The sequence below is a fragment of the Pistacia vera genome, unplaced genomic scaffold (assembly GCF_008641045.1).
Source record: "Pistacia vera cultivar Batoury unplaced genomic scaffold, PisVer_v2 Contig942, whole genome shotgun sequence".
Lineage (NCBI taxonomy): Eukaryota > Viridiplantae > Streptophyta > Magnoliopsida > Sapindales > Anacardiaceae > Pistacia > Pistacia vera.
Genome location: NW_022196826.1, coordinates 86,629 through 97,841, shown reverse-complemented (window position 1 = coordinate 97,841; position 11,213 = coordinate 86,629). Strand labels below are relative to the sequence as shown.

The 11,213-nt window shown below is 38.7% G+C and overlaps 1 long non-coding RNA gene across 1 annotated transcript; it reads right to left on the bottom strand.

Annotated features, from left to right (window-relative positions):
• Nucleotides 1-162: 162 nt before the first annotated feature.
• On the bottom strand, nt 163-8,315 carry LOC116120741. Its single transcript, XR_004126595.1, has 2 exons — nt 8,228-8,315; nt 163-573 (listed from the first exon to the last, which is right to left on the bottom strand). It is a non-coding gene; the product is annotated as an uncharacterized LOC116120741 (long non-coding RNA).
• Between the last annotated feature and the right edge of the window lie 2,898 nt (nt 8,316-11,213).

Below are 11,213 nucleotides of genomic sequence, written 5' to 3'. Positions count from 1 at the left end.
ACAAAAATTTCCATACAAAATGAGGTGACAAAAAATGAATGAAAGAGTAAAACAAATAGTCAAACTCATTAAATTCACTATTCCATTCATTTTTTGCCACATCATTTTGTATGGAGATCTTTGTAAAATTTATTTGTAAGTGTAGTATTACTCATTAATTAATAATGTAAAATTTGGCTTTCCATTCAGCATCCACAAAATCAAAATCTTACAAACAATGGGCATACCATACCACATATTATAATAATCAGCATTATCACAATTTGAAAATAAATGATATATTATCTTTTAGAAAAAAAACAAGTATTAAAATCAGGCATTGGATTCCACATCATCTTCCATCTCACGCACAGCTTGAAGAGGACCACTACCAAACATGAACCCAGTGGCTGAGAGACTACTGAAAGGTTCATTTCCAAATAAACATACCTGAGGCTCAATCTGGTTCAACCAGTTCCATTCTTCCTCTGATAGACACCAACTAAAGATATCTATGTTTTTCCTTATCCGTTCCGGCTTTAGGCTACATGGTAGCACACTTGTGCCTCGCTGCAGTCCCCACCGTAGAATAACCTAAAAGTAATGCTCAACTTTAACTTCAACAATCATCAGGGGAAATGTTAACCACATAAGAAATCTACTCTTGAATCACGTTTAACTTCAAATCTAGCTTTCCTAAACATTTGAAAACAGTAAACTACTATAACCCTCTTCGACATACAGTAGAAGCTTTTGAAAACTTGTTATTCAACGGATAATGTATGTTGAACACTCAGTCTTTATCTCTATAAACCAAAGCATCAACAAATCTGTAAATGAAAAATTTAAAGACATAATTAATCTTGGTCATCCTTTTGGTGTATCTATAAACAAAGTGTACAATCTTATTGATCTAAGCTTACCAAAATAGTGACTAGTTGTTCCTTTCCGTTTACAAAGCCTTTATTGCTTTATTTCCAGTCTGTGAATATTCAATATCAGTGCAAATATTTCTTGTTCAAGTTGGCTGAAACAATAGTGGTTAACAAATAGGCATTTGTGAGAAGCTTCAAAAATTTTGTACTTCAAATATTACAGATAAGGCTGACATGTCAAGCTTTCTGCAAATCTTGGACAATCCTCAAGATGAGTATTGATGAGTTCAACTTGCTGATATTTTTTATATTTATATTCTGGGTAAATATCCTTGGGACCCCTAAGGTTCCATAGTATCGATTCATCCCCTGCAGTAATAAAACTATCTCAACACCTTCCACAGTAAGTGATTCTAAGGGTTTTGTGATATCTGTCCAAAAGTTTTTAAAGCCACAAGAATGATAAACCATATGGGGTGTAAGAGATATTTTTAGAACCGCAAGTATGACACCTAAGATCCAATAAGGATGAGCTGTAAGAATCCTACATTGTCTGGTTAAGGAGGCTCATTGGGCTATATAAATGTATACCTATTCTACTATTTTATAAGGCTTTTTGGGTGATTACAAAGGCAAAACCATGAGGTCTAGGCCTAAAGCGGGTAATATCAGTACTATATAGCAAAGAATCATTACAATTGGTATTGAGTTAAACCTACCTTATAGTGTAGGCCAAAGAGACATGTTGGGCAACTATTGCACATGAGGAGTTACTCCTAAAGAGAGTAGATTGTAGCATCCAAGATCTAAAGACTCTTTAAGGCAGAGAGCTAGAGGCTAAGAAGTATGAGATGAGGGTTAGGCACAAAGCAGATAATATTATACTATATAGCAAAAAATCATTACAATTGGTATCAAAGTTGAGCCTACCTCACGGTGTGGACCAAAGCCACATTGGGCTGAGATGCCACATGGGAATTGACTCTGACGAAAACACAACCGTAATGCTCAATAAAAATGCTATTTGTTAACACTCAGCACAACCTTTAAGTAACTAGAAAATTTTACTGATATATTGAAATGAAAATGATGGCCGAACAAGCTAAATACAGGGAATAACAATGACAGAAAAATATAAAAGGGGTGACTAGCACTTCGAGGGGCTAGTGGGCCCCAACAATAATTCCAGATTTCACTTTCCCCATTAACCAGCTATTTCCCCCCCTATATACAACTGAAATCACACTCTCAACACTCCCTCTTCCTACGTGGAGATTCCACACTAACTCTAATCTGAATTCACCCCCCCACCCCCCCCTCTCTTCGAGAACCACCTTGTCCTCAAGGTGAAAACCTGGAAACTGCAGAGCAATCATAAGCCTCCAAAATGGCTTCAAAGGGTGGGAGGTCCTGCCATTTAATCAGAACTTCCAAGGAGCCATCCAGCAGCTGGCGAGTAGAGAGGACAACTTCGGGGTGCACTTGAAATTCCAAGTCTTCAGTCAGAAAAGAGGGAAGCTGTTGGACAAGTACTGAAGAATGAAGACTCCGTTTAAGTTGGGAAACATGAAACACCAGATGGACACAAGAAGTAGGGGGAAGGTCCAACCAATAAGCCACTTGTCCAACCCTGTCTAACACCTTAAAGGGGCCATAAAAGCAAGGGCTTAGCTTCTCATTGAGCTTCTTAGCTAAGGACCGAAACCGATACGGCTGGAGCTTCAAGTATACTTAATCCCCGGGTTGAAAAGAGACATCTCTGCGGTGTGAATCCGTAGACTAGTTCATCTGATCTTGAGCTACGGCCAAATTGTGCTTGAGCTCTTCCAATATGGCATTTCTGTTCCTAATCTGTCAGTTGACATCTTCCACCAAGGAGGGACAGTCAGTGAGCTTTAAAAGAATGGGAGGATCCCTGCCATTTAGAGCCTTGAAAGGGGTCATTTTGGTGGAGCTGTGGTACGTAGTGTTGTACCAAAACTCAGCCCACGCTAACCATTTGGGCCACTGCTGGGGTTGGGAGCTGCAAAAATAGCAGAGATAGGCCTCTAAGCACCGGTTAACAACCTCTGTTTGCCCATCTGTTTAGGGATGATAGACGAAGCTAAATTTAAGGGATGTTCCAACTGATTTAAACAATTCTTGCCAAAATTGTCTCATGAATACCCTGTCGTGATCAGAGACAATAGATTGTGGGAAGCTATGAAGTTTGACCACCTCACGCAGAAACACATTAGTGACATCTTTGGCGGTGTAAGGATAGGCTAACAAGAGGAAGTGAGAGTATTTTGTAAATCGATCGACCACCACCAAAATAGTATCATAACCTTTGGCCATAGGTAACCCACCTATGAAGTCCATTGAAAGATCATCAAACACTTGGGTTGGGATAGGAAGGGGCTGTAACAACCCTGCAGGCCTGAGGGAAGAGTGTTTGTTGACTTGGCAAGTGGCACATGCTTGAACAAATTTCTGCACATCCCGTCCAATACCCTCCCAAAACACAACAGGAACTATTTTTTTATAAGTCCTAAAGAAGCCAGAGTGGCCACCACTAGGACTACAATGAAATTCTAGTAACTTAGGAATGAATGTTGAGTTTTTAGGGAATACCAACCTGTTCTTAAACAATAAACGACCTTTACAGAGTTGGTAGTGAGGAAAACTACTAGGGTCAAAAAGGAGGTCTTGAAAAATGACTTGTAGCTTTGGATCAGCTTGCGCTTCAACGACTACTAATCCATCATAATCAACGAACTGAACCTTGGTAATGGCAGTAAGTTCCCTTGTGTCCTCTCTATGGGATAAAGCATCAACCACTTTGTTAGAATTGCCCGGATAGTAGTGAATCTCAAATGAGTACCTCATGAGCTTTGAAATCTACTTGTGCTGTTCCAGCGTTTTAACCCTTTGGTCCGTAAGAAATTGCAAGCTTCGCTGGTCCGTCTTGATCATAAATTTGCGGCCAATGAGATAATGACTCCATTTACAGACAGCAAAGACGATAGCCATAAGTTCCCGTTCGTAGACTGACTTAAGCCGAGATTGAAGTGAGAAAGCCTTACTGATGAAAGCAATAGGCCTAGCATTCTGAACTAAAATAGCACCCATTCCAGCCCCTGAAGTGTCTGTTTGAATTTCAAATGGAAGCTCAAAATTGGGTCTTATTAAGACGGGAACAATAGTCATTGTAGTCTTAAGATTGTCAAATGCCCGTTGAGCTTCATCACCCCAACTAAAGGAATCTTTTTTCAACAATTAGATAAGTGGTTGAGCGATAGAACCATAGCCTTTCACAAATCGCCAGTAATACCCCGTAAGCCCTTAAAACCCTCTCAAACTTTTCACATTGTGCGGTACAGGCCAAGATATCATCGATTCGATCTTCTGTGGATCAGCCTCCACCCCCTTGGCTAAGATTAAGTGACCCAAATATTCTAACTTATATTGAGCAAATAGGCATTTCTTTTTATTGACCACCAATGCATTATCCTGCAGAATCTTGAAAGCTTGCCGCAAATAGTGAATGTGGGTAGTCATGTTAGGGCTGTAGATAATATCGTAAAAAAAAACCAAGATCAACTTCCGTAATAATGGTCGAAAAATCATATTCATAAGGGCTTGGAAGGTGGATGGTGCATTTGTCAACCCGAAAGGCATCACTAAGAACTCATAATGGCCTTCGTGGGTGCGAAAGGCTGTCTTTGGAATGTCCTCTGTAACTCGAATTTGAAGATACCTGGACTTCAGATCTAACTTGGAAAAGATTGTAGCCCCCGCTAGCTCATCCAACAACTCTTCAATGGATGGAATAGGAAACTTGTTGGGTATGGTAATGTTGTTTAAGGCTCTAAAGTCAACACAGAATCGCCAACTCCCATCCTTTTTCTTAACTAACAACATGGGGCTAGCGTAAGGGCTTGTGCTAGGTTGGATAATTCCCGCATCCATCATCTCCCCAACTAATCTCTCAATCCCATTCTTTTGGAGGTAAGGGTATTTGTATGGTCTAATGTTGGGTGGTTTGGCTCCAGGTTGAAAGGTGATGGCATGGTCTAGTTGTCTGCGGGGAGGGAGCCTAGTAGTTTGGTTAAAAACTTGGGCGAAATCATTTAACACCTTAGCCACCACAGGTTCCACTTTTCCTTCTTCCTGACTATCCTTGACCTCTATTGAACTGCATTCTACCAAGTGTCCATCCCCCTCCATTTGCAACATCCTGAGTAAAGTTTCCAGAGAAACTACTGTCTTAACAAGTGAAGGATCACCCTTGAGCATCACCCTTTTCCCTCCCTTATCAAACGCCATAGTCAACTTGCCCCAATTGGAACAAACATCTCCCAAGGTGCTTAACCAAGCAATTCCTAGGACCACATCGGCCCCACCCAATTGAAATGAAAAAAAATCTTGTTGAACTTCCATCCCTTGCATTTCTAGCTTCACGTCCTGACAGATTCCTTCACTCTTGATTCTGAACCCATTACCCACCATGACCCCGAAAGACTTAGCTCCATCAATTGAAATTTCTAGTTTTTGCACCAAGGCATGTGAGATAAAATTGTGTGAGGCTCTGCTATCCACTAACACAACCACCTCCTCACTCCCAATCTACCCCCGAAGCTTCATGGTTCGATCCGATGTAATGCCAACAATTGAGTTCATGGATAAAGATAGAGGATTACCTTCCGCAGTAGTTTCTGCCTTTGGCTTACTCACAGGTTCTCCTCTGTCAGTCTCATCGTCGTCAAGCAGCAATAAAATCTGGAGAGATCGACTCTTACACCGATGATTGGGACTGAATTTCTCGTCACACCGGAAACAGAGTCCTCTTTCTCGTTTATATTATAAATCAGCCTCTGTTAACTGCTGGAATCCGTCATTTCGGGGTGGAGTTGCTGTTCCTTCCATCGGCTTTTCTCTCTTGTCCCACACACGATTACTTTGTCCTGGTTCAGTGGGTTTGGTTGCCAGGTTCCACCAATTTGGGCAACCCAGATCTGGAGAAGAAGAGACCCGATTGTAACTCTCGGGTTTGCCTGTTTGGGCTTTGGAAAACCTGGGCTTAGTTTTGTCCAAGACCCGATTCTTTTCTTCTATTCAATGGGCCTGGTCAATGAGTTCAAATAAACTTTTGGACTTACTCAGCCTTAGTTCAGCCCGTAACTCCTCTCTAAGGCCATTTGAAAAGATGCCCATTAGGAGATCTTCTCCTAACTCACGCAGAGGAGCTGAGAACTCTTCAAAATGTTCGCGATATTCAATCACAATCCCAATTTGCCTCAATGCCACCAATGCTTCATAAGCAGACCCCTTTTACGATGGTCGGAATCGTTCAACTAGCGCCGACTTGAAAGAGCTCCAAGAAGTTATTGGCGACTGGGATGCGACCCATTGATACCAGTTCAAGGCTCAACCCTTCATACACACCGTCGCAGCTTGCACTTTCTCTTCTTCCTCATAACGATTGACCGTAAAGTACTGATCAGCTCTGAAGGTCCATCCAAAAGGATCATCCCCGTTAAATATCGGCAACTCTAGTTTGCAAATCCTCTTGTCCTCCTTCCTATTATCACTGCTATGTTCTCCTTTAAGTTCCTTGTCTCGGCCAGAATTATGATTCTCTGAAGACGAGGACGATTTCTCCTTCTCTCGGTATCGTTTCTCATCCCTTTCTTCCCTCATACGCATTAATTCGCACATCTTCATTAAATACTCTTTAACGCTACCCAAGTCAATCTTCATCGTGTCCATGTCTTCCTTCACTTTTTTCATTTCCTTTTCAATGTTATCCATTATGTTCTCCATCTTGGATTTTACCATTCCCCAACCTAGCTCTAATAGCAATTTGATGAAAACACAACCGCAATGCTCAATAAAAATGCTATTTGTTAACACTCAGCACAACCTTTAAGTAACTGGAAAATTATACTGATATATTGAAATTAAAATGATGGCCAAACAAGCTGGATACAGGGAATAACAATGACAGAAAAAATAAAAGGGGTGACTAGCACTTCGAGGGGCTAGTGGCCTCCAACAATAATTCCAGATTTCACTCCCCCATTAACCAGCTGTTTCCCCCCCTTATATACAACTGAAATCACACTCTCAACACTCCCTCTTCCTACATGGAGATTCCACAATAACTAACTCTAATCTGAATTTCCCTTACTGCCCATTCTAACTGAATTTCCCTGGCTGCCCTTTCCCTTCTTCTGCTTGTATAGCTTAGTTATAAGAGGCCTATCAAACTCCCATAGAGAGTAGATTGTTACATCCAAGATCCAAGACTCTTTGAGGCCTATAACAGGAGCTAAGAATAATGAAATGGGAATAAAATTTCATAATTTCACATTGCTTAAGTAAATATGCTCAAATAGTATGAGACAATTTGAGTGATTCCAAAATCAAACTATAAGGGGTAGAACCAAAACGAACAATGCCATTCCATATGATACCCAATAACAGAGGATGGATTCAATATTATAACAAACCTCAAATCTAAGTGATATTTATCCTATATTTATTCTTAAGCTTAGTGCATGGCATTTTATGAAGGAGTTTAGAACATGATATAAAACTATTGTCTAGTTGTTGGGTTTTGTCAAATCTAATTCCACTAGATTAATTTTTCAGGTTCAGATGTTTGGATCTGATGCAACATGAGACATGCTGTAACTCAACCATATTTGGGTTGGATTAGGTTCTCGAGTCAAACTGTGTTTTTTCCCTCTTCAACTTCAAACACAGCAATTTTCTCCTCTCTTTACCCTAACTGCTTATATTTAGTATATATGAAGTCTTTTAAACACTGGTAGTAAGTTTAATGAAGAGTACATCCCATAAAATTGTCGATTAATAAATTAGGGTTCTTTTTCCTCTCTCTCTTTTTTCTTTTGTGTTTGTGAGCTTATCAAAGCCCAGCCACAACAATCACCTTCCTCTATAATTGTCTCTAGAAAAGAAGAAAAATCAATATCATGTACTAATCATGAAAAGAAAATGAAAGAAAATCAATTTTTGTTGAAATTTTTCAAGACACAACATGTTCCAAAGAGCAAAAATCTCACTTGCAGCAACTTGGTGGTCGGAGACAGTAAGATGATTGAAGAATATAAAATGTGATGAGAAAAGAAGAGAAATCGTTGAAGTGTTAGACTTAAGGTTTGGTTGTTTTAATGGAGGTCAATGATTCAGTGTGGCAAAGAACATGGTAAGCAATCAATGGCCTAATCACAAGATTCCTCATAGAATTTAGAGTTTACAAAAAAATATTACTACTGAGTCGGTTCAATGAAATTGTTACTGCACAACCTGACACCAAAACCTACCACATCAGGTTGCTTAAGCAATCAAAACAAATAAGAATAAACCTGATCCAATCCACCATTTTTCAGGTTGGGTCGAGTGGGCAAGCTTCAAATTTACTACTGTGTTGGGTTCAATCAGGTAGTTATGGCACAACCTGAAACCAAAATCTACCACATCAGGTTGGCTTAAGTGCAACCTAAAACAAATAAGAATAAACCTGATCCAACCCGCTAATTTCAGGTTGGGTCAAGTAGGGCAAAATGTGCCAACCCCTATTGCACAGTAGGCAAGTTTGCTAAGAAACTTGCGCTATGCTCTCTTGCATGTAGGTTGAATGGTCCACTAAAGGAATTAATTGTGAATTGGGGCATTCAATCACAAATAACATTAAGCAAATAAAGTATCGTCTGACAAGATATTGAAACAAATAAATAAAATTGTTTCAATTACTTATGTCACTTAGCAACTTATGTGATAACATACTGTGATACAAGGTGGACTTTTAGTAAGCAAAATGCACATGAGAAACTAAGAAAATACAAGTAGAAAGTATTGACTGAAGGCCAAATGGTTAATATGATTAACCTCCTATAACTAAGATTTACAAGAAGAAGAGAGGAAGGGGCAGTATGGGTAATTGAGAAGAGAGTTAGTTAGTTGTGGAATATTCCACGTGGATTCAGAAAAGGGGAATTTGGGTGTGACTTCATTCTTGTATATAAGAGAGGGAAAATGCATGTGGAGGGTATCGAATATTTTGGATCATTGTTGGGAGGCCACTAGCTCCTCGAATTGCTAGTATTCCTTTATTTTTCTGTGGTATGCTTTTTCTTACTATCTTCATATCAATATATACAGATTTCCTGTTGCTTATTGGTTGTGTTGAGTGTTAATGAACTGTATTTTGATTGTTTTGGTTGAGTTCCCATCATAATACAAAGTGAAAAGGCTCAAAATATAAAGAAAAGAATGACATGGGCATAATTAATGTAAAACAAAAGACAGAAGGAGAAATTTTGGAGTAAAGAAAGAGAGAGAAATTTGGGACAAGATCCAACCAACCCCATTTTATAACATCTCAGGTATTATTAGAATATAAATATTGAAGACACTGCACATGGTTTTAACAAGGTTCATCGATAAATGCACCTCCAATCTGTAATAGTAGGTTAACATAGGATGTTGAAGGGGCCACCCTCTTCTCCTATGGTTCATGTTTATCTGAATGATTACTTAAATATATGGAGGTTGTTGGGTTTAAGATGCTGCACAAAGAACAAAAAACTCATTGTTTACTCAAAAAAAAAAAAATTTTCTTTTTTTGGGATTTTACATGATTAAGTTGGATTATTACTTGCTTGGATTAGATATAGTGTTTCTAAATTTGTTTTCTTATTTGAGTAGGTTTTGAAATCCTTAAGTGTAATCAGTATAGATTGGTTTTATTTACGACTGGACATCATAAATTTTTCCCAGAGAGAGGAAAATAATATTACTTGAGAAAAAGAGGTTGCAAAAGTGAACCAGAAGTTCATTAAAAAGAGTCTGAGGAAAATAAAAGCCATAGGAGACTACATGCCAAAAATTCTCTCTGCATTTGAATGGTGCATAATAAGAGGCAGCCCCAAAATACAAAATTAATAAAATTCCTTCCCCATTTAAATTGATGAAAAAAAAAAAAAAAAATGAGTTCTCTTGGGACTAAGGTCATTTTCCTAAAAATCAGCAGTACTTTCTTGCTAAATCACCTAAAACAGAGAAAAGACTGCGCATCTCTATAAAAGTCTTTGCCATTTTTCATTTCCCCAAGCTTCAAAAGTGGCTGGGGATGCCTAGAAAATTTAGCTGGCTTGCACAAATTTTTCCCATAGAGAGGATACGATAAGACAACCTCCCATAAGATAAGAAACAAGAAAATAAAACTGAAAAAGGGGAAAATATACTTCAATGAGCCTGCTAAAGGTTTTTACTTAAAAGTTCCTTCAGTAAGTTCTCACAGGTACAAGATAGTTTTCTAACCCTATTTATCATACCATTCATAGTACACTTAACATGAATCCTACCTCAACTCACTACAAGTCTAGTTATCTCACCCATAAAGAATGATGCAAACCAAGCACCAAAGGTTTAATTTTTATTTTAAGAGATATTGCTAAATGAAGAATTATTACTCATTTTAAGAAATAGGTTATTTAGGGATATTACTTAATTGACTGATTATTACATGTTTAGGTTAGATTTAGTTTTCCAGAATTTGATTTTTATTTAACCAGGATTTTAATTTCTTATTCGAAGTAGATGTAGGTTTCCCTTTCATAAAGGTCTTGATCATTACAAAGACGCCTTTTGTTTTGCTGTTGGAGAATATAGACTAATTGCATACATATATTGATGAATTGGTTTCTCTCGTCTTTCACAAAATTCTTCTTTTCCCTTCTAATTTTTTCTTCTCAAAGATTATCCTCTCTAATTTCTTTTCATTTCTTCTCTTTTGTCTCTCTATCCTTGCTTTTTATTTCTGTCCTTCTTTCCTCTTTATGTCTTACACCAGTTCAGTGTGGATGGAAGTGGAACTTACAAGGGGACTGAGGGGACCTAGACAATGAGGGTGTAGGAAAAGTGAAATAAGGTAGCAAGTAGTGGATTGAGGGGATGTTGGCAGGAAACTTCCATGGGTTTAGGCTGGGACAGGTGGCGATTGGGGGTTGGGACAGCAAAGGAATTCAGTTAGGGAGAGAGAGAGAGAGAGAGAGAGGTGGAGGATAAAAAGAGAGGGAGAGAGCAGATTAGGGCAGAGAAGAATATAGGGAAATTTGGGAGGAGCTAACCCTTGAAGTTAGCAATTAGGGAGGAGCTGGCCCTCGAAGTCCAACACTATCTTTGTTTCTCTTTTTTTGGCTTTCTTTGTTTCTTTCGGCTGTTGTTGGATGGCGTTTTGGCTGTTTATCATCTTGTATCTCTTTTGCTGATTATCAATATATATATAAATAACATTTTCTGGATATTTGGTTGCTGGTTGTGATTATTATTCTAGGTTTAATTGGCTGA